At 35.4% G+C, this 23,752-nt stretch overlaps 1 long non-coding RNA gene across 1 annotated transcript; it reads right to left on the bottom strand.

Annotated features, from left to right (window-relative positions):
- Window positions 1-9,943: 9,943 nt before the first annotated feature.
- LOC136845556 (uncharacterized) lies at window positions 9,944-14,198 on the bottom strand. Its single transcript, XR_010855178.1, has 3 exons — window positions 14,059-14,198; window positions 13,000-13,085; window positions 9,944-10,338 (listed from the first exon to the last, which is right to left on the bottom strand). It is a non-coding gene; the product is annotated as an uncharacterized lncRNA (long non-coding RNA).
- Window positions 14,199-23,752: the final 9,554 nt, after the last annotated feature.

The following is a 23,752-nucleotide window of genomic DNA, read 5'->3' as shown; positions in this document are numbered from 1 at the left end:
TTATGTTAAACTATGGAAATTTAAGGTATAGGGCTCTTTGTATAATATATGTTGGTATAGTCTTAATAATTTCTGTTTAAATTTATATATATATATATATATATATATATATATATATATATATATATATATATATACTCATTATCATATCAATAAAAGGCTAGGTGCCCAAGGTAGTAGAAAGTAATCATTACCATAGAGCGATTTCGAGAGCCACAGAATATCCTGTTTGTTCATGAGTCTTTTCAATTAATCTTGAATGATATATTCAAATTAATTTTCTTGGAAGCGCGGATTCAGAAATCTGATTTCCGACGGAATGAATGAGTTGATTACATTATAATCCAGTTATATTGCCGTTATTTGCTCTATAATGTCATTTCAGTTCAAAATTATGAGGTATCTTATATGTATTTAAACCCAAAACTAATTTATTTGGATCGTCATTTTACATTGCATATATATATATATATATATATATATATATATATATATATATATATATATATATATATATATATATATATATATATATATATATATATATATATATATATATATATATATATATAATATATATATATATATATATATATATATATATATATATATATATATATATATATATATATATATATATATATATATATATATATATATATATATATATATATATATATATATATATATATATATATATATATATATATATATATATATATATATATATATATATATATACATATATATGTATATATGCATATCGATTTTGTCTTGTATTCATATTTAAAAGTAAAATCGATGTTTGCTGGCAATAATGGATGAATCATCCAGTGATTGTATTAATAAACAACTGCTTATCTAAATGGTTTCGAAAACTCTAAAGCAAAATGAAATCAAGTAAAAAACGGGCCGAAATTTCTTCGGCGCAATCGAGTTTTCTGTACAGCGTATAATCAAGGCCATTGAAATAGATCTATCTTTCCGTGGTCTCGGTATAATGCTGTATGAGCCGCGGCCCATGAAACTTTAACACGACCCTGTAGTGGCCTATTTTATATCATTGCCAAAAGCACGATTATGCTAACTTTAACCTTAAATAAAATAAAAAACAAAACTACTAAGGAGGTTAGAGGGCTGCAATTTGGTATGTTTAATGATTGGAGGGTGGATGGTCAACATACAAATTTACAGCCCTCTAGCCTTAGTAGTTTTTAAGATCTGAGGGCGGACAGAAAAAGTGCGGGCAGAATAAAGTGCGGATGGACAGACAAAACCGGCATAATAGTTTTCTTTTAAAGAAAACTAAAAGTTAAAATGATTGTGATAGTCTAAAGCCCTGTTCACACTAGCGGGCACTGCCCGACGGGCAAACACTGTTCCCATAACCCGTTCCACTATACTGCCCGACCGAGTATGGAGCCAGAACGGTGCGATTGTCTGGTACCACTGCTTCAGAAGCGAGAGAAAATATAAACAGCTGGAAGTGCCCGTCGGGCATGCCCGCAAGTGTGGACAGGCCATTAGATACAATCCCAAAAATAAAAAAATATATATATTTCCTTTTCACATTTTAGCTCAAAACGCCTTTGGGCAACATCAAAACAGCTTCTTACAGTTTCATATTCTCGGCAAATTCACGGAATTAATAAATTATGAAAACGAGACTCTTGCTCAAACAACAGATTTGGGGAAAAATAGGCTACCTTCCTTTCTCCTTCCTTGAGGGAAGGCTTTCCTAAATGTTTTCATTTTTGAGTTATTTGACATACCAGCAATTGTTTACTTCAAGTTCTTTCTTTTGGCTTCTGATTGTGAACGTGACAGTGAACTTGTATATCCAAATCCGGCAGAGGAAAGAAACTGATACAGCAAGGTCAGATGAAGTATCAGGACAACTCTGACGTCATGAATTGAAATCCAGAAATCACTGGAAGGAAAAAATCCGCCGACATTGAAGTTACTGGTAAATCCTTTCGTAGGATGTTTACGATTGGAATTAAATACATTTCTAGGAATCTAGAAATGTTTTAAGCTCGTCTCACAGCGAGGCTTTTTGTCTGTGCAGAAAAAGAATATCACGCTATCTTTCATCAAAGCTTAAGAACGACAGATGTTTGGTGAAACTTCCGCAATTTCTTCCATTCTGAAGTTGGTTCCATAGAGAAGTAAATCGATGAGAAGAAAGCTAAAATATCTTATCAACTGATAGTTAAAACAGCGCAAGTAGACATAATTGCTTCCTTTCACCTACTGCGGTGGAAGGCTTATGGCTCTTCAGCTAATTCATTTCGGCTTTTTGAGAGAGAGAGAGAGAGAGAGAGAGAGAGAGAGAGAGAGAGAGAGAGAGAGAGAATGTTAATCAACGTTCATTAAATGCCTAATAAGCTCGAGCTTACTGAGTGTGGCGCACTTGCTAATTATATATGACTGTTTTATAGCGCTTATAATCCTGGGGTGCTATATCACCTATATTATGCAGTCATGGGGAATGCTGACAAATAGTGTGTCGACCCTACTACACTCAACGAGCCTTTCCACCAAGCTCTCTTCTCTAGTTTCTCCCCTTGACCAGACCACTTAAATCACAGATCCACCACCAATCTCTTGACATTTCAGACTTTCCCTATTAATTTATCGAAATTTTTTTTTATTTATTTAGCTACTTACAGTATATGCATTAGAAGTCAGTACTAATTCTGTCTGTGACGTTCTGTTAAAGTCATCCCATGCTTCAAAGCACCTTCCAAACATAAACCCATGAATTATGGCTGCATGTACTCCGTGTATTGCACATTTGCTCACTTTTAGTTTTCTGTAAAAGAGAACTATTGAGATGGAGTTGTCTTTCCGTCCGCGCTTTTTCTGTCAGCCCTCCGATCTTAAAAACTACTAAGGCTAGAGGGCTGCAAATTGGTACGTTGATCATCCACCCTCCATTCATCAAACATATCAAATTGCCTGAGAAGTTTTAATTTTATTTAAGTTAAAGTTAGTCATGATCGTGCGTCTGGCACCGCTATAGGTGCCAACAACACAGGCCACCACCGGGCCGTGGCTGAAAGTTTCATGGGTCTCGGCTGTGAGTTTCGTGGGCCAGGGCTGAGAGTTTAATACAGCATTATACGCTGTACGGAAAACTCGATTGCGTCGAAGAGACTTGGGTGCATTTTTTGCTTTTTCTCTTTAGAAATAATCCTTTGCATTTGCTTTTCTTGTCACATAGATTTAATTATCTTTATTATGTATCAATTCATCGCAGTTTAACAACCTTTGTAAAATCTCAACAATTTCGCAGTTTTATACAATACAGTATGTGTGTCCACTTAAATTCTCTAACATCTATCGACTCCTTTCTGCCCTACACATCATCCAAAGCTCTCTTCTCATCAATTCAACCAATGTTACTTTAATTTCATGCCTAAATACCGCAACCATTTGCAATATTTATGAGGCACATAGTTACATTTACGGAATTCAAAGTATAGAGTAAAGTGGGTATAATGAAGAATCCTTGTGGTGATATGGCGTTTTGAAATGTAGAATGGGCGTCAGTATTATTCATTCCTAGGAGTCCGAAATCACTGGACCTACTGTATATATTACTCTCCACTACTCCAATATTTCTGCCTCGGTGTGTTCGTTTGTAAAAGATACAGTTGATAACTCTAGAAGTGATTTGAAGACAATGGATGCTCTAGACTTTGATGCTGATGAAGTTTAGTGTTGTTTCTCTGGATATTTCCATTAATAACTGTTTGTGTTCCCCCTCGATTCATTATCTGCTTTTGAAAGTCTATATAAAACAAAACAAGAATGTTCCGTTAATGTTTGTAAAGCAACCGTAAAACTATATTACCTACGAAGAACATTTTTGTAAAACCATGTTTAGTTTTTAGCTAAAACTTCTACTCGAGAAGTTACTTTTAATGCCTGTGCATATTTATCAAAACTATTTTTCGAGGCAAGTATATGCAGCAGAAATGTGAATGAATATTCCTTGGGAAGATGCTATTGACATACTAATCTCAACCAATTTGGGTTCTGAATGTGTCAGTACAAGTACGCTAATATAACGAATGTCAAAATACTCCAGGGTACGATTGAAGCATAAATGCTGACTACATTTAGGCGATGACCACTCTGAGATCAAGGGCCTAATTTTTTATGACAATTTTAGTGTTATTATGTATTTGTGTTTGCTTGTGGGACAGGCAGGCTGACACAGATACTGGAGGAGGGAATACATGCATACATACATACATACAAAAATACACACACACACACACACACACACACACACACACACACATATATATATATATATATATATATATATATATATATATATATATATATATATATATATATATGTGTGTGTGTGTGTGTATATGTATATGTATACACACATACATATATATTGTTGCAAATGTAAATCACCTCTCCCTCTAAGAGTGCAATGATGCACCAGATCAACATAATTCGCATAATAACACCAGTCTAACAAAGACAGGTTGTAGGAAAACATTGCCCCTTCCTGGAAGAATCTCTCATTCCTCGCCCCTTCAAAATAATCGCTTAATTCTCCTCCTTGACCTAGTGACTGCTTGAGCCTGTCTTCCACGTACTGCCTTTCGGAAAGCCAAATCCCCACCAGAGGCACAGACGAGCCAGTGAAGGGGATTAACTCCAAAACAGGAAGCACCCAGGTCTTAACAATAGAATTACCATGTAGCCAAAGCATACCACATGGCTCAAAAGCTTGAAAAGTGTAGAAAATGGACCACAAAGCGAGCAGGCACTGCCATCTGGGAGGAGAGGAATCGTAATCCACTGAGGTTTTAAAAGATGACGCCTGGCCGATGCTCACTAGAATCGCCCCATCCCAGACTCAAGACACTCGTCCATTGTCTCATCCGCTCCATCAGAGCCCTGATTCTTCCCATGGTGCTGCTTTGAGTCTGAGTCTTTCTTTGTGGTGAAAGCCCCTAATTCATGCCCTCCCTGCTGGCACTGAAGACGAGGTCCCCTGTCTCCGACGGAAAGGTAAAGCACCCGAAGCAAGATTTTGAATCAGTCACCAATCTATTATTCTTCTACTGAATTTATTTTCCTTTCTGATGTGCAATCTTTTCACGAGACCTGATTTGTTTAGTGCAGTGAGTAAATATTCAAGTTCACGTACATTCCTGTGCCAAGAATAGAGTTGCTTTAGCACCTTACGTGCAACCCCCCCGATTCCTTAATTAGCTACCTATTTTCATGTAAGTAACCGAATGCATTCTAGATTGCAGACGGAGTTGCTAGCTGTGGAATCACCTGTTCACCCCCGAGCTTGTGCCATGGTTATAACCACTGCCCCTCACCCAGCAGTGTTCTACAAAGAGGATTTTTCCACCATTTCTGTTATTATGTAAATTATTGTAAATTTAGTTATTTGACAGGAACCTGCTTCACCTGTCTGATTTAGTTTGTTAAATGAAATTATAAGTGACCTGAAGTGAACCCAAGTGTTTATCTGAACTTTCCTTGCTGAAGTCAACCCCTCAACTTAATTTTCTTATGATGTTTACCTGGATCCACACCTGCAGTCAGAGTTGAAACCCCCATAGTAAGTTCCACACTCTTCTCCAGGTAAAACTCTAATATATATATATATATATATATATATATATATATATATATATATATATATATATATATATATATATATATATATATATATATATGTGTGTGTGTGTGTGTGTGTGTGTGTGTGTGTGTGTATTAGCTTTGTTCAGAGGCTGTAAACTCATACAGTGAAGAAGAATATGTCCATGTAAATAAGAATAGGATTTTCTTAGTACTTGTTTGTTGTTCATGATTAAGCCAGCCATATGCTTGCCTGGGTTCCTGTTCCTATATTTATAGTGCACAGGAGAGCTATTCATGCAAGGAGTGTTCTATATAATAGGCAATAGGATTCCGGATAAGCCAAGAGAACAGAGAGTGGTCACCATCTTAAATATTCGATCTGAAATGATATGGTCGGTTTTATCTAGTGTCTCTGGCCCTTGTGACAAAACCATGATTGTCTGCTTAATTAAAGCTATTTCGAGTCCTCGGATCTTCGTAATGATATGTATTTCTTAAGAAGAAAAAAAGAATTTTCAATTAATTCTAGTTTTTGCTGTGATTATTGTTGTTTTAAAATGGTAAAGTAGACTTCTCACATTCCTTACATATCCGAAAAGAGAAGACCCTTCCGTACTTCGGCAGCTGAAACCGGAGAGGTAGTCTATGCCCTAAATGTCTCTTATCTCCTAGATGTTATCTAGGTAATGGTGTTTTTATTCTATTGTGGTGTGGCCTTTCAGTAAGGAGGCGAAAGGAATCGTGATTTGCCTCACAAAAAAACTCTTTTCCAAAGATGAAGTCGGGGTATTTGAAGGAAAAATGTTGATCACGAATTATTCTGAATTCCATATCCTTACATTCAGGTCAACAAATTATCAAAGCTCGTAAGAAATACGTTGTTTATTAGTCAAACATTTGCTGACAACTAGAAAAATGATTGTAAGATATCAATAAACTGGGGTTTCTTTAAACAGTGAAACTGTAGTTCCTTAGTTATTTGGTGTGTCCAGCAAAGTAATCCTGTTATTCTCTTTTTATTCTGCTTTAAATTCAATGTCCAGAACAAGGTTACTTAAGCTGTTTGGGAGCATATGAAAATCTCTCTAGATCGGATTCTAAAAAGGAGAAAACATCGTCTTATTTCTCACCTAGAACAAATTGTTAGGCTAAATGAGGATAATTATTACGATTTCACACTCCGTGCACATTTGTTACCATTGAGTTAAGTGAGCTGTCCATTCTAAAACCAAACTTTTTTATAGAAACCCCCAAATAATGAACAGATATTTTTGAAAACGCATAGTTCCATTAGTTATACGGCTATCCTAGACCAATATATATATATATATATATATATATATATATATATATATATATATATATATATATATATATATATATATATATATATATATAATTATATATGCTTAAAAATCACAGTAGATGCACGTGACTTCAGTGTATAAGCGAATCCCACGGGAAAATGACAGGCAGAAGTTCAGTACCAAGCGCTTTCACGTTTATTAACGCACGTATATATATATATTATATATATTATATATATATATTATATATATATATATATATATATATATATATATATATATATATATATATATATATATATATATATATTTCTGACTCACATCAGGATCGAATCCAGGTCTTTCAATTGAAAGGCAAGGGCGCTGCCCACTAAGCCATACAAGTCTAAAAGAAGTTAGAACCTGAGAGCAGCTGCACCCAAGGAATTACCTGGGCAAGCTAACTGCTTGCATACCATCGAGTTTTCCTCAGCTTCCCGACTCAGCGATGACCCAATTGACAGCATTTCATTCGAATTGTCCTTTCTGAGTGAATAAGATAGAAATAATCAACACACAATCACGTGTGGAACAGAAATAAATTTCTGACTCACATCAGGATCGATCCCAGGTCTTTCAATTGAAAGGCAAGGGCGCTGCCCACTAGGACGTACAAGTCTAAAACGTTGGAACCTGAGAACAACTGCACCCAAGGAATTACCTGGGCGAGCTAACTGCTTGCACACCAGCGAGTCGGGAAGTTGGGGAAAACTTCAAAACATTCTTAATAATAATAATAATAATAATAATAATAATAATAATAATAATAATAATAATAATAATAATAATAATAATAATATTAACATCATCGCTAAGGAAAGAGTGGTATATCTTGGGCACTGACAAACACTTGACAAGTGACTCTCATATAATCATGTCTCAGTACAAAGCTAAACCTATTCCAGTTGAGATACTGGACTTTTTCTGCCTCTCGTGTAAACAGCTATCTGTATTTTTACAATATTGATTAATAGGCATTTATACATAGCCAGTGGTGTGAAATTCCTAGAAGCATGGAGGTACAAACGAATCTATATTCAGCCTAAAGGCTTAAAGGGTTATGCGGATCTATCTGTCGTCACTTAGTTTTTAAATTCAGCAACGGACAGCAGTAAGGGTTTTATCTACAACGAGCAAATTCTCCTAAATACATAAAATACGTTGTTTACAAAATGCGGTGATCTCTTAAGCCTATAACTGCTGTCCGTACTCTGCCACCCGGCTACGCTAATCCTCTCTGCTGTCTAGGTCAAGTAAGGAACAATAAGTAACTGTAGGTTACTTTTGCTGTATACATATATCCCTGAAATAATGAAAATGAAGACATTCACATGACAGTATACTTTACTGATACTTTCAGTGCTTGTGGCATTATTCCACACGTACTTCAAAAGGTTCCATCCACAAAAATAAATGTTTCCTATATAATTATTGGTTTTGGTGCCTCGCAAGGGATCAGTTTTCATTTGCAATAATTTATGTATATAATTGCAATATTTTTTTGCTTCATGAATATAATCTAGATTTAATCCTATGATTTTACTAAATTTAAATTTGTTTTACACATCAGAACATTTACAGAAAAAATAAAAACATTTAGAAAAAATAAAAATTTAGGTAATGTAATTTGTTCTACTGATTTTTACCACAACTTTTTTGCCATAAGATTATGACTTTTTCTGTGACTATTCCTGTGATTTTATTACCGGCCACCATAACTCAATCTGACTTTCGGGCGCAATTAATTTGGGCGAATTTGGGCATTAGTCAATATAGCATTTGGGCGACTTCATTATCTCGTTTGGGCGACAAAATATCAAAATCATGCAAATTGGCACCAATCATTTGGGCGAATCAGAGTTAAGGAAAAAGAGGCAGAAGTATTTAAGTAAAAGTTTTCACGTGGTGATAATTCTGTAATCGGTTGGCGGATAACTCAGTAGTTAGTTGGTTAATATAATCGGCAGTAGTTATCAGCATTCATTACTCGGCCACGGAAATATCTGAAACAAACCGACGAAAAAGGTGTTTGATATTTTCTGGCTTCCCTTTTTGTATAGACAAAATATTGAAGAATGAAGTTTCGTTGCGGTGCACGAACAAAAACCAGATGTAAAGCCAGAATTAGGTGACTAACCTTTTCTATCAGAAGTTTGCGGGTCGTAGCCAGGATAAAAGGAAGACCTATTTTAAGGTTTTTGTCCTGGCGCTCTCAATTCTAAAGTGAACCCAATTTACTCGCAACTCTAAAAGTTTTAAATATTACCAAGAGACTGGCAAAACTAGGGGCCAGAAGCACAACCGGTATCACGAAATCCTTTGAGCAATTTTAACATTCAAACACTTTAGAGCCAGAGACAAGGCCACCAACTAAGTAAACAATGCATTATACAAAAATCCTGCGTTTCTATCGCCTCATTTACCCGATACATACAAGTCCAACGCTAAAGCCTGTGTTGTAGTAACCATCGACAGTCACGGTAACCAACATTAAGTAGGAAAATAAGGAATAACCGCTCTCGGGACAAATTACAATATCACTACTGAAAATTTGCTACTTGCTTATATTATAACCTTTACATAGCAATTTGGACTATTAACCCTGTAAGACCCTTAAATTATTTTCTTGCCATATCTCATGTCAAAAGTGAATTTTCACTTCCAACTATTATTGCTAGTCACCTTTACAAGTGTTCTCAGCCGAATGCGATCTTCAGATCATATGGAATGATCTCAAACATTGATTATTCTTGTCATCAGTGGGTTAAACTAAATCTCTTCAGAATTAAAAACATTACTCCAGTTACTTCATTTCTCATATCAATTTCCCATCTTACTTCTGGTAACCAGCCAACCAGAGTAACTACTAATCCTTTGATTTCATAGACATTCTTTGTCTCTCAAGGAGTATTACGGAGTCTACCCCATCACTTGACATTTTGGGATTAAGGAAATGGACAAAGGTTTACAGACATATATATTAGGCAGGTCTTCATACACGTAAAGACTTACATATCCAAAGTAGTCAGATTATTAAAAAAATTGAACAGAAGGTAGAGCATAGCATCTTCAAGTTCTAGTTGTCTGGGTAACCGAATTTAGAGCACTTCGAATCCTCTTAGGGTATGCTCAGCGTCTAGACGTTCAAGTTCTACTGTAGTTTTTTGGGTAACCGAATTTAGAGCTAATCCTCGCAGGATATGCACTGCGTCTGGAAGTTCGAGTTTTACTGTAGTTGTCCAGGTAACCGAATTCAGAGCACTTCGAATCCTCACAGGAAATTCAGTCTTCACGAAAAGCGTTGCATTCTATTAGTATTAGTGTCGATGTTGTGGTCTGCTGCAGCTACACCAAGAGTCTGTGCATAAAAGTAGTTTGTTTGGTTTTAGAATATACTAAAAATTCCACAACATAACTTACCCTCTTAAAAGGAAAAATAGCCTGTTCAGTTAGTCCCAGCTGCCATTCTAAGGTCATTATAATTAATACTATTTCGTATCAGGAAACTTTCCCATTAACAATCCCATGTACTCTTGTTACTTTAAACTGCCATCAACTTTGACATTAAAAATCCCACATATTACCACCACGGTTCCTTCAAACTCTCAAAAAAAGATAACAGGATAGAGTGCCATCCTTCAAGACATATTTAATAGGGCACCAATCTTACACTGAAACAATCGCATCTAACAAACGCTACATAACTATAAAAGGTGCCATGCAATGCAGACACTACTACCTGGCAACTTTCGTCCTTAAGTATCCAGTCTTAAGGGAACTGGAACTGCACAACCACACTGGGTGAAAAATTAAGTTGAAATTCAGAATAAGAAAAGGGTTCCCGAAGTTTGCCTTCAGTCCTGGTGGAAAGGTGAATGAAGGTAGAGGTCAATGAAAATATAAAATGCAATCTGAACTGTCGATTTCCTAATATGAACGCTTTGCTTGAAGAGTCAGTCGGGGGAGGGTGGGAGCGTTGAGCGTGTTGACGGAACGTTAACAAGACTGCCCAAATTTGAATTACAATATCCACCATTAACCAGCCTTTTAGAATACCTGACAAGTCCACGACATCAGTGTCAAATTTTTTCAACATCCCAAGACCAAGGCTTCTTAGAAAATCATTTAAGATCCACCTATTACCTGTCTAGTTCCTATTTACCAGTGGAAATGAAATTAAGTTATAAAAGTATGTCAGAGTTACCCTACCCTATTCTCAGCTGCACTAATACTTTCAAACTTACATCATGACCAAACAGTGCTCAAGTACTGTAATATCCCTTTGCTATTAATAGCTTGCACTGTCAAATGTCTCCCTAGGTCTGACTATCTTATTTTTTATCCCAGTCTATTCCCAGCATCCTTAAGAGAGACTTGAGCGTTTATTACCTTTATCCTAACCCTTGGATCTATATAAAATTAGAAAATTCTTTACCTTATTCTATCCTATTCTATATTTCAAGTTCCATACCTAGTGTCCCATTAAGTCCTAGCTACAGGAAAACTAGCTACACAAACTATCAACTTTGCAGTTCTAACCTAAGTTAAAAGTTGGTTGGTTTGAAATCCCTATTGTGCATGGTGACAAAGTCACCATGCTTGTTTTCGAACTTCCTGTTGTGCATGGTGAACAAGTCACCATGCACAACAAAAAAGTCCACCTTTGCCTGGCAAGTGGCAACGCCACCCCGGCAAAGGTGGACTTCGGAAGTGGTCAAAAGAAAAAATTTAAATGCAAACTCAAACTTACTTCCACGCAAAACTCAAACTTACTTCCACGCAAAACTCAAACTTACTTCCACGCAAAACTCAAACTTACTTCCACGCAAAACTCAAACTTACTTCCACGCAAAACTCAAACTTACTTCCACGCAAAACTCAAACTTACTTCCACGCAAAACTCAAACTTACTTCCACGCAAAACTCAAACTTACTCACGCAAAACTCAAACTTACTTCCACGCAAAAACTCAAACTTACTTCCACGCAAACTCAAACTTACTTCCACGCAAAAACTCAAACTTACTTCCACGCAAAACTCAAACTTACACGCAAACTCAAACTTACTTCCACGCAAAACTCAAACTTACTTCCACGCAAAACTCAAACTTACTTACACGCAAAACTCAACTTACTTACTTACTTACACGCAAAACTCAACTTACTTACTTACTTACACGCAAAACTCAACTTACTTACTTACTTACACGCAAAACTCAACTTACTTACTTACACGCAAAACTCAAAACTTTTGAAGCTGGAATAATTACTCCAGAGCTTTAAAAATTATTCAAAACTTAAAAATTCCAAAATAGAGACTTTAAACATTACAATTCTAAAAAACAAAACTAGCTGAAATTACAAGATCAAACCACGAGGCAAAATTTTACAATTTAAAAATATTTAAATCCACTAACCTAAAAACACTCTACAAACTTTCAAAAATTACCTTCCACACATTAAACTTCCACACACACACATTAAACTTCCACACACACATTAAACTTCCACACACACATTAAACTTCCACACACACATTAAACTTCCACACACACACATTAAACTTCCACACACACATTAAACTTCCACACACACATTAAACTTCCACACACACATTAAACTTCCACACACACATTAAACTTCCACACACACATCAAAACTTCCACACACACATTAAACTTCCACACACATTAAACTTTTGATGCTAAAATCATAACTAAACTAATGATCAAAAATAAAAATTTAAATACTTAAAAACAAAAGTTTGAAGCTGAAACAAAACCTAAGTTTCCTTGAAATGTTCAAAGTTTGAAAACTTAAATTTTAACCTTTGCAATTTTGAAAAAAAAAACTTTAAAACTTTAAAAATTCTCAAAACCAAGGTTTTGAATCTGAAAAAACCAAATGCATTCAAACAAAGCCTAAAATAAAGAAGAAAACTTAAGAGTTTTGATTATTTAAAAAACTAAACTAAAAAATGTTCGGGGACTCAAGTCACTCTACTAAAACAAGAAACTCACCCATTAATCCTGTTTAGTCATAAGGTATCGGTACATCCAAGACAATTAACTCCTTGTAGCACGCTCATTTGATGACACACCCTGACCTGAAAGAAGATATATAAATTAAAGCCCAAAATGTTCTCGCAAGCGGAAAGAACCAAAGGCTGACTGTTACAATCAGCTGGACAATCTGAGAAGTCTTAAAATACTAAGACATGGAGCAGTAAGCAAGGATTTATAAATACTGGTAAGCGTTATTACTAATTTACTGCCATTTAAGCCTACAATAATTAAGTTACTTAAACTAAATATAGCCCATATTACGAAGGCTATGGTAGTCGAGTTAAACCTCTCTAATCAAGAAACTTTAAACCCCATAAAATCGTGAGACTTGCTCTATTGCAGCATAAAGTAGCATAAAGTTGAAATGAGAACATCCATAGCACTGCACATGATTGCTAGTATAAAACCAAAGTGCAAAGAATTACCACTCAAAAGCATTCTAGACCAGCTTAGTAATAAATAGGCTTCGAAACTAAGTCTTAAATACCATGTTGAAGGGCAGTCTACAACAATACCCAACAATAAACATTTTGAAGAGTTATTGTAGGAATTTATAACAAAAAATCGAAAATACCAATACTTACAAATACAAAACCCTTAAAACTTTAAACTTTCATACGACAGCTGCATGTCATAGCTCAAGTACCATAATTAAATATTTGAGAAAAACAAACTTAACAGTATCAGCTCACCAACCCAACAAACCTTGAAGCACGCCTTCACGCCCAAAATCTTGCAAAGACTATTCATAATACGACATATCCGAGAAACTGCTCAAGCTTCTTTAGACCTCAAATGAAATGCAAGTGAAGTATATAGGCTATTTGAACCTAGAACATATGGTAAGTCAGGGTAGAGAGCAATTGTACACTGAGCACCAGGACTATACAACCGAATACCGCCTGAAGTGAAGATCATAAGAAAGCAAATTTTAAAAAATTAGTCTCCCATTCTGCAGGAGCTACTATACTGACGAGAAAGCACAAAGACAATAAAATATAAGAAGCACCTTACTTTGAAAACGTACAAGGAACCGTCAGAGAAGATATCCCCCTTGGAAGACTTCACATAAAACCAATCAAAGTGATACAAAGTAAAACCAACGATCGTCCAGTACAACACGGTCGAGATCCCAAACACAAATGAACGAGAAAGTCGAGTTAGTATCAACGAAACCTGTCTTACCAAGCCGGTGAGTCTACAGCGCTGAAACAAGCTGTTCTTGAGGATAACAGCCAACGACAGCTGCAACTGCCTGTTTGTGGGACGTCGCTTTATCGCCCTTTCGCCACCGAAGAGGTTTAAGGCGATGATCAGAAAATCGACAGAAATTATTATTATTATTATTATTATTATTATTATTATTATTATTATTATTATTATTATTGAGAGTTGCCGGGCACTCTTCCTTTTTAGCGACCTACCCCAATTATGTATCAGTAATTAGCCCATCTGAAAAATTATTATTATTATTTTATTATTATTATTATTATTATTATTATTATTATTATTATTATTATTATTATTATTATTGAGAGTTGCCATTTACTCTTCCTTTTAGCAAACTACATGAATTATGTATCGGTGTTTGGTCTGTACTGGAATTATTATTATTATTATTATTATTATTATTATTATTATTATTATAGTTGATGCTGTTGTTTTCAGCAGTGCTTGGGCATAAGAGTTCACGAATATTACTTTTTACTGGCGTACTTAATTTAGTATACTGTATTGTGTTCGTATATGGCCCGGAGCTGAAACAAAGGACATTATTATCATTATCATTAGTTATAATGTAACATGGCGTCACAAAATGACATGGTCATAGACAAAAATAGTATAGAAACACTTTTGTGAAGGTGACCTTGACCTTGCGTTCTTCCCCTCAGGCAGTTGGTGGGGAGGCCTTGCTCTAACTCCCTCCATCTGGACGTTCAGCGTCGGTTTGGTTGTTAAATATATAGCCTTTGTTATTGTTAGATACCGACATGTGTTGCTTTTGCATTTTATTCTGGTGTTGCCTCTCAGTTCTTGCAATGCTGGTTTCTTGTTATGTTTGTCTGACTTTTTCGTATTTTCTCACTTCTACATCCAGTCTTTTTCCAAAATTCTGGATAAGGAAAAGCGATCTGGGTGTGGTCATGATCCACGTTGGTATTCATCATAGATCCACCAGCTGTTGGCTTTCACCTCCCCAGGGCATAAACCTCATTGGTATTTCTTCCTCAGCTTTTGTCGGGTATGTTCATCCAGAAGGCTATAGTGGTATGTAATAGTAAAATATTAAAGAATTTATGGTGATTACTAAATCCATAGCTGTATATACTTGTGCAAATGTAATAATAACTTGAGCTTTCGCATGTTTCCAAACATACTTCTTCATATATACAATGAAATATTAAAATAGTCAAGATTAATTAAGCAGAAGCGAAAAAGCAGTCTTAAAATGAACATTCAGTAGTTATCAGGTAATTCAGAGGTTGATTGGCTATCAATAGTTGCCTAACAAGTATAAATTTTTCCTCAACGATCTCCAGTCAATATAGTTTATATCGTAGTGATTATCTTGTTCAGTAGTTAGAAATCCTACTCAGTCAGCATCGGCGCCCTAAGCATGACTTTTTTTCTGTGACTTTTTTTACCTGGATTCGTCAGCAATTCTTTACCAGTGTCTCCGGACTCGCCATAACCCACAGGAAAGGCATTCTCTGACTCCCAGTTTTATGAAATTAAGTCTCGTTCATTGTTACTCTGTCAGAAACTTAGCAGGTTTGCTAACACATTTCCTGGGTAGTTTATAAAACACGCAAAGAACTCTATTCAGAAATTCTACAAATTAAACATTACAGTCAATATACCCTAGTTTAACCAGACCACTGAGCGGATTAACAGCTCTCCTAGGGCTGGTCCGAAGGATTAGACTTATTTTACGTGGCTAAGAACCAATTGGTTACCTAGCAACGGGACCTACAGCCTATTGTGGAATCCGAACCACATTATACCGAGAAATGAATTTCTATCACTAGAAATAAATTCCTCTAATTCTTCACTGGCCTGCCGGAGAATCGAACTCGGGCTTAGCAGAGTGCTATCCGAGAACTCTACCGACCCGTCCAACGAGGAACTTAAATATTACAGTGAACGACATAACGCTCATAAGCCAGGACGCGGAATCATTATTCACAAAGATTCCTGTAAACGGCATCTTGAATTTCATAAGGGAAAAAATCAACTCCTTACGAAGACCTATTTCCTCTGGGCAATGAAAAAAAGTTAAATTATTCATGAAAAAAGGTTAAATTAATCACGCTCCGTGTAACCAATAACGTGCCCTCTTTTAACTGAAAGGTTTACAAAGATTTTAATGTGGGATAGGCAGCCTGCTATTCCTCTTTAAGCCAGTGTCTGCATGTACTTTAATGACTCGGTCCCAGAGTGGTTTTGGTGCGACACGCTGATGACATTTTCACGTTCTGGTATAATAGTTGTGAAGATTTTGGTATCTGTTTGCAGCAAAATGAATTCATTTCTAGCATTACGTTCAAAACTGAATGAGAAAAGGACAGGAACTAGCCTTCTTAGATATATCAATAGGGAATCATTCAAGTACAGTTTCAACGTTTATAGACGACCAGCGTTCTCTATTTCCCGCATTCATTTCCTAAGTATCACGACATTGCAATATCAATGAAGACTGAGGTATCGGTGTGATTTTTTTCTCGGAGGACCAGGAACCTGTTCTGACGGTTACATAGACAAAGGAGTCGATTTCATCTGTAAACAACTCAACCAGCTGCCTCACTGTGACGGCGGAAGAGCCATCAACCAAGCCAGTAAGACAGATCTCTCTTCAGACCAATGGGCACAACAAAATAAGGGATATACCAGAAAAATAAAACTCCCCTGCGCAGAGGCATTAGGAAAATGTCTATAGGGACATCGAACCCGACTACCTTTCTGCTTTCATATCGAAGAATCGTAGAGAATGTTCTTATTAATGTCCATCAAAATAAAAGAGAAATGTGCCTATACAGCAGAGTTGATATCAACATACACCGTTCTTGATGGGTCAGTGGTCAAAAATCACTGTACATCACCCATGGTCAAAAGTACAACATTGTTTCTAAATAAAGCAGCGGTTCGAATACCATTGGTAACGAATTACTTATCAGTTATAATTCTTCTGGTTGTAAGCTATTCGTGAAGTATAGTGAATTAGACGATAAACGATATTTGTGTCAGCATATATATATATATATATATATATATATATATATATATATATATATATATATATATATATATATATATATATATATATATATATATATATATATATATATATATATATATATATATATATATATATATATATGATCATATTTTTAAGAGCTCCACCTACTGTAGTGAACTGGATATTTTATATTTGTGTCGTAATGTTTGTGAATATAAGAAAAACCCTCGGTGTATAAGACAAATTCGACAAATTCATAATTAGCCATGCGTTACAAATTTAGCAATCAGCTGTCATGGTGAAGATGGGTTGATATAGATTCTAAGTACAAAACCTGAGTTCGACAGGCATGTACAGCAGTCGATATCAACTTATACCTTTGAACTGGTGACTAACATTCATTAATCATGATTCCTCTTGGATGTAAGTTATTCCCGAGGCGTATGATATTAAAGTATATTGGTGGCAATATCTATCTATCTAATCTATCTGTATATATATATATATATATATATATATATATACCTATATATATATATATATATATATATATATATATATAGTATATTATATGTAATCCAAATGATATATATTTGATCTACCACACACATCATACATATTATATATATATATATATATATATATATATATATATATATATATATATATATATATATATATATATATATATATATGTGTGTGTGTGTGTGTGTGTGTGTGTGTGTGTGTGTATAATCCTGATGATTATACAGTAGTTTTCATAGCTCCACCTAACACTATCGAAACAGGATTCAAATATCAGACGGTGATCGAACATTACGATCTGGTTTCAGTAAATTCATTGACCACTGTTCGAATTAGCCGCTAATTGCATCACTTACGACAGATATGTGATTTATTTAATGCCACTTTGTCCCCCTACCTCGTCAATTTCCCCAAAATTTGGGGATATGCTTATCACTGAAAGCCTTGAATCCATATGGCAAATTGCTGAAGGTGACCTTTTATCGTAAGTAGATTACGAACCTACGCACCTTTGATTAGTAATAATAAATTTAGTTATAAAAATTACCTTGCATTCATTGGTGCAGTTAATAAGCTCACAGTTGAATCACCTTAACAAAAGTGTTCTATACTATTTTTGTCTATGACCATGTCATTTTGTGACGCCATGTCACATTATAACTAATAATAATGATAATAATATCCTTTGTTTCAGCTCCAATATATACGATGAACGATAAGATGAACACAATACAGTATACTAAATTAAGTACGCCAAAAAAGTAATATTCATTAACTCTTATGCCCAAACACTGCATGAAAACAACAGCATCAACTATAATAATAATAATAATAATAATAATAATAATAATAATAATAATAATAATAATATAGTAATAATAATAATTTTTCAGATGGGCTAACTACTGATACATAATTGGGGTAGGTCGCTAAAAAGGAAGAGTGCCCGGCAACTCTCAATAATAATAATAATAATAATAATAATAATAATAATAATAATAATAATAGTTTCTGTCGATTTTCTGATCATCGCCTTAAACCCCTTCGGTGGCGAAAGGGCGATAAAGCGACGTCCCACAAACAAGCAGTTGCAGCGGTCGTTGGCTGTTATCCTCAAGAACAGCTTGTTTCAGTGTTGTAGAGTCTCCGGCTTGGTAAGGCAGGTTTCGTTGATACCAGCTCGACTTTCTTGCTCATTGGCGTTTGGGATCTCGGCCGTGGTGTACTGGACGGTCGGTGGTTTTACTGTATTTCACTTTGTTTGGTTTTATGTGCAGTCTTCCATGGGGGATTCCCTCTCTGACGATTCCTTGTATACGTATTCAAAGTAAGGTGCTTCTTATATTTTATTGTTTTGGTGCTTTCTCGTTAGTATAGTAGCTCCTGCGGAATGGGAGAGTAATTTTTTATAAAATTTGCTTTCTTATATGATCACTTCAGGCGGTATTCTGTTGTATAGTCTTGGTGCTCAGTGTACAATTGCTTTCTAGCCTGACTTGCCATATGTTCTAGGTTCAAATAGCCTATATGCTTCACTTGCATGTCATTTGAGGTCTAAAGAGGTTTGAGCAGTTTCTCGGATATGTCGTATTATGAATGGTATTTGCAAGATTTTGGGGATGAAGACGTGCTTCAAGGTTTGTTGGGTTGGCGAGTTGATAAAGTTGCCAGTTTTGAGTTTATTTCTCAAATATTTAATTATGGTACTTGAGCTGTGACATGCAGCTGTCGTATGAAAGTTTTCCGTTTGCGGGTTTTGTATATGTAAGTATTGGTATTTTCGATTTTTTATAAATTCCCACAGTAACTGTTCAAAGTGTTAAGTACAATTGTAGACTGCCCTTCAAAATGTTTTGAGTTTCGTATTTATTAAGCTGAACTAGATTGCTTTGAGATAATTCTTTGTACTTTGGTTTTATACTTAATTATGTGGTATTGTTGTAGACTGCCCTTCAACATGGTATTTAAGACTTTCGAAGCATATTTATTATTAAGCTGAACTAGATTGCTTTGAGTGGTAATTCTTTGTACTTTGGTTTTATACTAGCAATTATGTGCAGTGCAATGAATGTTTTCATTTAAACTTTATGCTGCAATAGAGCAAGTTTTACGATGCAGTGGGATTTAAAGTTTCTTGATGATTAGAGAGGCTTAACTCGACTACCATAGCCTTCGTAATGTTGGCTATATTAAGTTTAAATAACTTTTAATTATTGTAGGCTTAAATGGCGATAAATTAGTAATAACGCTTATCAGTATTTATGAAGCCTTGCTTGCTGCTCCTTGTGTTAGTATTTTAATACTTATCAGATTGCCCAGCTGATTGTAACAATTAGTCAGCCTTTAATTTATTTTGGGCTTTATTTTATATACTTATTTCAGGTCAAGGTGTCATTAAATAAGCGTGCCACAATGAGTTAATTGTCTTGGATGTACCGATACCCTATGACTTAAACAGGATTAATGGGTGAGTTTCTTGTTTTAGTTGAGTGACTTGAGGGGCCCCCAAACATTTTAGTTTAGTTTTTTTCATAATCAAAACTTTAAGTCTTTTTAATTTTAGGCTTTGTTTGCATGCATTTGGTTTATTTTTTTCAGATTCAAAACCTTAGTTTTGAGAATTTTTAAAGTTTTAAGTGTTAATTTTTTTCAAAATTGCTAAGGTTAAAATTTAAGTTTTCCAACTTTGAACATTTCAAGAAAATTTAGGATTTGTTTCAGCTAACTTTTGTTTTGTATTTTTTATCATTAGTTTAGTTATGAGTTTGTGAGTGACAGTATGTGAGTGAGAGTATGTGAGTGAGAGTATGTGAGTGACAGTATGTGAGTGACAGTATGTGAGTGACAGTATGTGAGTGACAGTATGTGAGTGACAGTATGTGAGTGACAGTATGTGAGTGAGTTATTTTTTTAGGTTAGTGGATTTAAACATTTCTAAATGTATATAAACTTTTGCCTTGTGGTTTGATCTTATAATTTCAGCTATTTTGTTTTTTAGAATTGTAAAGTTTAGTTAAGTCTCTAATTTGGAATTTTTAAGTTTTTTAACTAATTTTTACAGCTGTTGAGTAATTATTTCAGCTTCAAAAGTCGCAAGTTTTGTTTGTAATTTGTAAGTTGTAAGTTTTGCATTTAAATTATTTTTCTTTGACCACTTCCGAAGTCCACCTTTGCCGGGGTGGCGGTGCCAGCTGTCAGGCAAAGGTGGACTTGCTTGTTGTGCATGGTGACTTGGTCACCACGCACAACAGGAAGTTCGAAAACAAGCATGGTGACTGTCACCATGCACAATAGGGATTTGAAACCAACAAACTTCTAACTTAGGTTAGAACTGCAAAGTTGATAGTTTGTGTAGCTAGTTTTCCTGTAGCTAGGACTTAATGGGACATTAGGTATGGAATTTGAAATATAGGATAGGATAGAATAGGTTAAAGAACTTGCTAATTTTATATAGATCCAAGGGTTAGGATAAAGGTAATAAACGCTAAAGTCTCTTAAGGATGCTGGGAATACTGGGATGAAAAATGCAATAGTCAGACCTAGGGAGAATTTGACAGTAAGCCATTAATAGCAAAGGGGTATTACAGTACTTGAGCACTGTTTGGTCATGAGATGTAAGTTTGAAAGTATTAGTGCAGCTGAGAAAAGAAAAGGTAGGGTAACTGTCTGACATACTTATATAACTTAGAATTTCATTCCACTAGTAAATAGGAACTAGACAGGTAATAGGTGGATCTTAATGATTTTCTAAGAATCTTAGGTCTTGGGATGTTAAAAATTTTTATCCACTGATGTCGTGGACTTGTCAGGTATTCTAAAAGGCTGGTTAATAGTGGATATTGTAATTCAAATTTGGGCAGTCTTGTTAACGTCGTTCTGTCAACGCGCTCAACACCCCCACCCTCCCCCGACTGACTCTTCAAGCAAAGCGTTCATATTAGGAAATATAGTTCAGATTGCATTGTAAATTTTCATTGACCTCTACCTTCATTCACCCTTCCACCAGGACCGAAGCTTGCTTCGGGAACCCTTTTCTTATTCCGAATTCCTGAACTTAATTTTTCACCCAGTGTGGTTGTTCATTTCCAGTTCCCTTAAGACTGGATACTAAAGGACGAAAGTTGCCAGGTAGTAGTTTGCATTGCATGGCACCTTTCATAATTATGTAGCACTGAAGTTAGGTGCGGTTGTTTCAGTGTAAGATTGGTGCCCCATTAAATATGTCTTGAAGGATGGCACTCTATCCTGTTATCTTTTTGAGTTTGAAGGAACAGTGGTGGTAATATGTGGGATTGTTAATGTGAAAGTTGATGGCAGTTTAAACAATACTAGTACATGGGATTGTTAATGAGAAATTTACTGATACGATATAGTAATTATAATGACCTTAGAATGGCAGCTGGGACTAATTGAACAGGCTATTTTTCCTTTTAAGAGGGTAGGTTATGTTGTCAAAGCTTTTAGTATATTCTAAAACCAAACTAACTACTTTTATGCACAGACTCTTGGTGTAGCTGCAGCAGACCACAACATCGACACTAATACTAATGGATGCAACACTTTTCGTGAAGACTGAATATCCTGTGAGGATTTGAAGTGCTCTGAATTCGGTTACCAGGACAACTACAGTAGAACTCTAACTTCTAGACGCTGTGCAGGATCTAGACGCAGTGCATATCCTGCGAGGATTAGCTCTCTAAATTCTGTTACCCAAAAAATTACAGTAGAACTTGAACTTCTAGACGCTGAGCATACCCTAAGAGGATTCGAAGCGCTCTGAATTGGTTACCCAGACAACTAGAACTTCTAGATGCTGTGCTCTACCTTCTATTCAGTTATTTTAATAATCTGACTACTTTGGATATGTAATAGTCTTCAAGTGTATGAAGACCTGCCTAATATACATGTCTGTAAACCTTTGTCCATTTCCTTAACACCAAAATGTCAAGTGATTGGGTAGAGACTGTAATACTCCTTGAAAGACAAAGAATGTCCTATGAAATCAAAGGATTGGTAGTTACTCTGGTTGGTTGGTTACCAGAAGTGAGCTGGGGAAATTGATATGAGAAATGAAGTAACTGAAGTTTTTTTAATTCTGAAGAGATTCTAGTTTAACCCACTGATGACAAGAATAATCAATGTTTGAGATCATTCCTTATGATCTGGAGATCACATTCGGCTGAGAACACTTGTAAAGGTGACTAGCAATAATAGTTGCAAGTGAAAATTCGCTTTGACATGAGATTCCAAGAAAATAATTTTAAGGATGTCACAGGGTTGAGTTTAGTCCAAATTGCTATGTAAAGGTTATAAAGTTAAGCAGGTAGCGAATTTTCAGTAGTGATGTAAATTGTACAGAGACCTGTTATTGCTTATTTTCCTATATATTGTTGGTTACCGTGACTGTCGATGGTTACTACAACACAGGCTTTAGCGTTGGACTTGTATGTATCGGGTAAATGAGGCGATAGAAACGCAGGATTTTTGTATTGTGCATTGTTTACTTAGTCGGTGGCCTTTTCTCTGGCTCTAAAGTGTTTGAATGTTAAAATTGCTCAAAGAATTTAGTGATAGTTGTGCTTCTGGCCCTTAGTTTTGCCAGTCTCTTGGTAATACTTGAAACTTTTAGAATTGCGAGTTAAATTGGGTTCGCTTTAGAACTGAGAGCTCCAGGACAAAAACTTTTAAGAAAATCGGTCGTCCTGTTATCCTGGCTACGACCCACAAACTTCTGATAGAAAAGGTTAGTCACCTAATTCTGGCTTTACATCTGGTTTTCGTTTGTGCACCGCCACGAAACTTCATTCTTCAATATTATGTCTATACGAAAAGGAAAGCCAGAAAATATAAAGCTTTTTCGTCGGTTTGTTTCAAAGAGATTTCCGTGGCAGAGTAATGAATAACTAATGCTGATAACTACTGCAGATTATATGAACCAACTGAGTT

The sequence above is a fragment of the Macrobrachium rosenbergii genome, chromosome 14 (assembly GCF_040412425.1).
Source record: "Macrobrachium rosenbergii isolate ZJJX-2024 chromosome 14, ASM4041242v1, whole genome shotgun sequence".
NCBI lineage: Eukaryota > Metazoa > Arthropoda > Malacostraca > Decapoda > Palaemonidae > Macrobrachium > Macrobrachium rosenbergii.
The sequence above is the reverse complement of the archived record's forward strand: the minus strand, read 5'-3'. Positions and strand labels throughout refer to the sequence as shown.